The sequence below is a fragment of the Triticum dicoccoides genome, chromosome 6A (assembly GCF_002162155.2).
Source record: "Triticum dicoccoides isolate Atlit2015 ecotype Zavitan chromosome 6A, WEW_v2.0, whole genome shotgun sequence".
Classification (NCBI taxonomy): Eukaryota; Viridiplantae; Streptophyta; class Magnoliopsida; order Poales; family Poaceae; genus Triticum; species Triticum dicoccoides.
The window spans coordinates 616,848,631-616,853,160 of NC_041390.1; the positions used below are offsets into that span (position 1 = coordinate 616,848,631).

Below are 4,530 nucleotides of genomic sequence, written 5' to 3' on the forward strand. Positions count from 1 at the left end.
TCCCCCTCTCCCCCTTGTGCCCTCTCTCTCTTCTCCGACCCCTCTTTCTTGTTACACACAGGCAGCACACCATATGAATCAAAAGTTAATCACGTGCTTCTTGCCCCTCTCTCTCTCTCTCCCTCTCTTCACATGTACTCTCGTGGATTTAGTCAGATTTGATTTATTCTTGTTTCCTTTCCAGATTTAATTTCATCCTTGTTTCCAAGCTCTTCCTATTCATAATCTATTAAATAATGACTGGTACATACGTAGTTTATCATGTCTACTAATAATCTCATCACATTGCAGTTCATACATCAGTTTATTTTATCCTGTTTCCTTCAAGTATGTATTTAGGCTGTTTATTTTCCCTTTTTCAGATGTATGCCATGTATGTGTAGCCATGGTTCTGAAACACCCCCATTCCTTCTCTTCCTATCAATTTTCATTGATTCAGTTATTTGACTAAATGATAATATATGCCCCAGGGTTAATTAGTACCTAAAATGCTACCTTTGGTTTGTGAAAAAGATCTAGAGTGGCTTCTGCAGCTCCTGTTATGTTTCATTGATTCAGTCATGTAGTAGGATAGTTCCACTGGATTTTACTAAATGGTTTTGTAGCTTTACTTAGTGAAAATGCCTCAATTGGTTTCCGCAACATTGCTTGTCTGTTGGCAGCTGGAGCATACTTGGTACATGAGCCTTGCCGTGACTGGTGGTGCAAAGGTGACCTTGACGAGCAGGGCAATGGCCAGACACGAGTAAGACACCAAAGATGACTGGAAGCACTCAAAAAAGTTTACCACGCTGGAGCTATGTCAGGTACCTACTGTTCTTTTGTGTTGTGTGTTTTCTATTTCCCGTCAGAAACTCATTCCATAATCAATTTGCAGGTTGTACGAGGGCAGTTAATGAATATACTTGCGACCCTTTTACTCTCAGGTAAATCACTAATTATTACATGATCTTTCATAGTTGAAGTACCTACCAAAGGTAGTTATTTTATCCTTCTAACACGAGCAATGAACATTTTTTGCCATTAATTATGGTCACATTATTGCTTCTTGGTTAAAAAAATTCAGTAGAGGGTTGTAGCTATTTGGAGTGCAGAATTATTAAGTACAGAGCAAGGATTCCAATTGGTCATACATGAAGTGATACTCTTGCAAGAGCTATGCAATTAAAGTTCATTTAATTATAGTTTCACCACACTATGAAAAGGGTACAACCTACCAATCTTGAGAGCATTAATGTAACAACTTTTTGTAGCTTAGAAATCCAATGGAAACTAATAAGGTAAATATGCTTCTTTCTTGCAGACTTGCAGTTCTGTTTTATTCATTACCCTGCTGCAAGCTCTTGGTCGTATACTGTATATAAGTAAATTGTCTTTGCTTCTTGGTCCAAGGGACAAAATTGCTGAATGATTTTGGCATCTCCTGATTTTCCTTCTCCATGGTTTGCCATGTTCTGTGGTCTGAATTTAGTTTCTTTTTCTTTGTCTATATTCTGTGCAAATTCATGGAACCCACACTGTTTGCACGTTCGGTTTGCCTTTTTCCTTTAAAGATTTGTACTGCTCTATTTTTTTTAATTGTTGAGGCAACAAAATACCCCTTATGTCATGTATGCTTCTTTGATAGCAGTTTATTAAGTGCTTATACCATAATATCTCTGATATAAGTACTCTAATTATAATAGTAGCAATCTAAATTTATTATTGGCTTGAAAATAAAATATTTGTGAGGATAGAAAGGAAATATCAGCTTCACTCTGCATTTCTTATAGATGTACCTAGGAGAAATGCAGAATTAAGAAGAGCTATTTTCAGAACACCACTATCTATATCTCTATATATATGCGGAACTCAGAACTCTTTTTGAAGATGGATGGATGAACTTGATCCCTGTCCATCTCTGCTTTTTGTCGGTACATGATTGTGCACCTCCTATGCCTACTTAATTGTGTGTTCATTTTGTTAATCAAGAAGCATATGATTTTATAGCTGGGTACGTTGAAAATATATAAAACCTTTCTTCTTTTGGATAATTTGTTTCCCTTTCGCTAATCTTTGTTACTTGCCTACACATCTATGCATACTATTCACTACTGCTACCAATCACATGCTTGTTTGTTCAGATACTTGAATGGTGGAACATGGCCTTTGTTCGATGGCGATTTTCCATTCTTTGTATGTGTTGCATTCTTTTGTCCAAAAGTAGAGATGTACTTTCTTCAAGAAGAAAATGCTAAGTCTTTTACTAGCAAAGATGTCGATCTTGCACATTTAGCTCTCTACGCACAGTCTCACTATCATCTTGTGTAGTTTATTTATAGGGGTTGAATACAGAAATTTAGCCCTCCTATTTTAGAGTATGAATCGGAATCTAAATCAGCAATTGTAAAAATGATCAGTAATTGTGCTTACTTTTCAGACTCTCCTCCTTTTCTCGCTGCTGAACCCCTGCCATCATCATGTCCAGACTGGCTGTCTCCATGGTTGTGGCGCCAAGGTCACCGCATCTTACATCCTGATGCATGTAAGACAATATGATTAAGCTCCCTGTATTTTGTTAATTTTTGGTCTTACTAGCGTATATATTCATTTCTATTTTGTGCTCATGGGGCCTTGATGTATTATGTACAAGGTGTGTTAGGTTGAGGCATGAGGCTGGAAGGGGTCTTGTGCGAGGACTAGCGTTTGCTTTAGTCAAACCAAAATACTTCTAAAATTGCAGCTGCACTTGTTGGTCCGATGTACATGAGAAGCCCCAATTTTGTTGGCAATAGATGCATGGTTTCTCAGTAATTAAAATAACTTAATTTTTTATATGATGTATGGCAGTCATGTGTCTGATGTTCTTCGTGTATCGGATTCCAAGAGTTTTAGGATGGGCGGTACGGTTCCCATGTTTGATGTTTTTTACTTTCACAAAATTGGTCGATGCTGATGAGAATGGCACCGGTGGTCTTCGACACTTATATTTTTTATGTATATAATGTTCCCAAGTTTATTCTTTTACTCTCTTTGGTTCAATAAGATTAAGATACATACTTTGCCTTGTGCTGAATCTGATGTCATTCAGATTCTAGGATTTTTAGGATGGGTTGCAAGTTTCTCTTGTTGGACGTTTTCTTTGTTTCTTAATTTTTTTGTGATAACATGGGTGATCCTGTTTCTACCTCAAACTTGCCTTTCTATGTTTCAGTTTCAAGAAGACATTATTTGATGTTAGATGGCCATTATGTTCGCTTCATATGGACAGAGGACTAATGGTACTCTTCCATGAAGAGAAGCAAGTGGATCAGTATGTAGTAGCAGGTATCAATGTTTTCTCATACTGATGATTCTGAAGTAATTAGATTGAGAAAATTGCTTTATTCCCCAATTTCTCTCTGAAACCTTTGCCTTGTCCATAGTCATACCTAAATGAGTTACTTTATTTCCTATAGCTCTATTACTTTTTTCCCTAGAACCTGTCTCTTTAGTCTCCTTTACAATACCATGATCAGGAGGCAAGAAATATGTGTGAATGGAATAAGAACTGTATATAGTTATTGATAAGCATCTTCCAGTATCTAACATATAAAGCCTCCTAGAGTACCCGCCATTCAGGAGGCCTTCCCGTGCGCATCATTCCTGTCCGTTCGATCTCCTTTGACTTTGGCTCCTGGTCGTTCGATCATTTGACTGGTGGTAATTTTTGGTCACTGTGTAATTAATTTCTTGGCCTATGACTGGTGGGCTCAGCACTCACATGGATTGGCTGGGTCAGTTGTTCCCTTGTCTGCGAGGGATTAGGCAGCCACTCCGCGCCCGCCCCGTGCTCGACGTGCACATCCTGAGCCCCGCGCCCCCTTGGCTCTCTCCTCTCCCTCCTTGTCTCCAACCCTAAACATTTTCCCTCTCCACCCCACAGCCGCCTCCCCTAGCTCCTCGTCCCCTTCACTCAGTCCATCCCTCATCATCTCGGATCCAGCGGATCTGAGGCGTGCGGGTGCGGAGGCGAGTTTCTCCGGCGGTGGCGGCGGCGGTCACCTGCAGGCAAAGGGCGGTGGCGGCACTCGATTTGATCTGCAGGAAAGATAGAACATGAGGAGAGAGAAGGAAGGAAAGGAGGAACGCCACCATGGGCGAGGAGGGGCAACATGGTCTTCGTGGTGGGAATGGAGGAGCAGAGGAGGATGGAGGTGGGTGGTGGGAGCAGAGTAGCAGGAGTTCCAGGTCCAGGCGATGCTCGTGGAGTGGAGAAGCTCGTCGTCCAGCATCACCATCCCCAATCTAGGTTGCTCCCCACCCCCCTCCTCCCCCCAGTTATTATATCCCAGTTCTCTGATTCTGTGATTTTGATTTCTCAATTTGTGTTTTTTCAGATCTGAGATAGAAAAGAAGAGAAATAATCTTGTGGAATTTCTTATCTGAGATAGAAAAGAAGAGAAAGATCTTGTGGAAGAGCTTGACGAAAAAGAAAGGGGTGAATCATCTCTTTCTCCCAATCATGTTTGTTTCTGCATTTTCATTTTTATGTTATATATGGTTTGCTCA

General features: G+C 40.2%; 4 long non-coding RNA genes across 4 annotated transcripts in view; 2 read left to right on the forward strand and 2 right to left on the reverse strand.

The window, feature by feature from the left end:
* Positions 1–4,530, reverse strand: part of LOC119318528 — a 21,574-nt gene that overhangs the window by 1,802 nt on the left and 15,242 nt on the right. The gene's annotated exons all lie outside the window — the stretch shown is intronic.
* On the forward strand, positions 705–4,239 carry LOC119318526. Its single transcript, XR_005154151.1, has 4 exons — positions 705–806; positions 878–926; positions 2,420–2,524; positions 3,194–4,239. It is a non-coding gene; the product is annotated as an uncharacterized LOC119318526 (long non-coding RNA).
* LOC119318529 overlaps positions 2,407–4,530 on the reverse strand; it is a 7,237-nt gene continuing 5,113 nt past the window's right edge. The window contains exon 3 of the long non-coding RNA XR_005154154.1: positions 2,407–2,515. This is a non-coding gene — a long non-coding RNA (uncharacterized LOC119318529). The remainder of the gene's footprint in view (positions 2,516–4,530) is intronic.
* Positions 4,303–4,530, forward strand: part of LOC119318527 — a 3,128-nt gene continuing 2,900 nt past the window's right edge. Inside the window, exon 1 of the long non-coding RNA XR_005154152.1 lies at positions 4,303–4,459. This is a non-coding gene — a long non-coding RNA (uncharacterized LOC119318527). The remainder of the gene's footprint in view (positions 4,460–4,530) is intronic.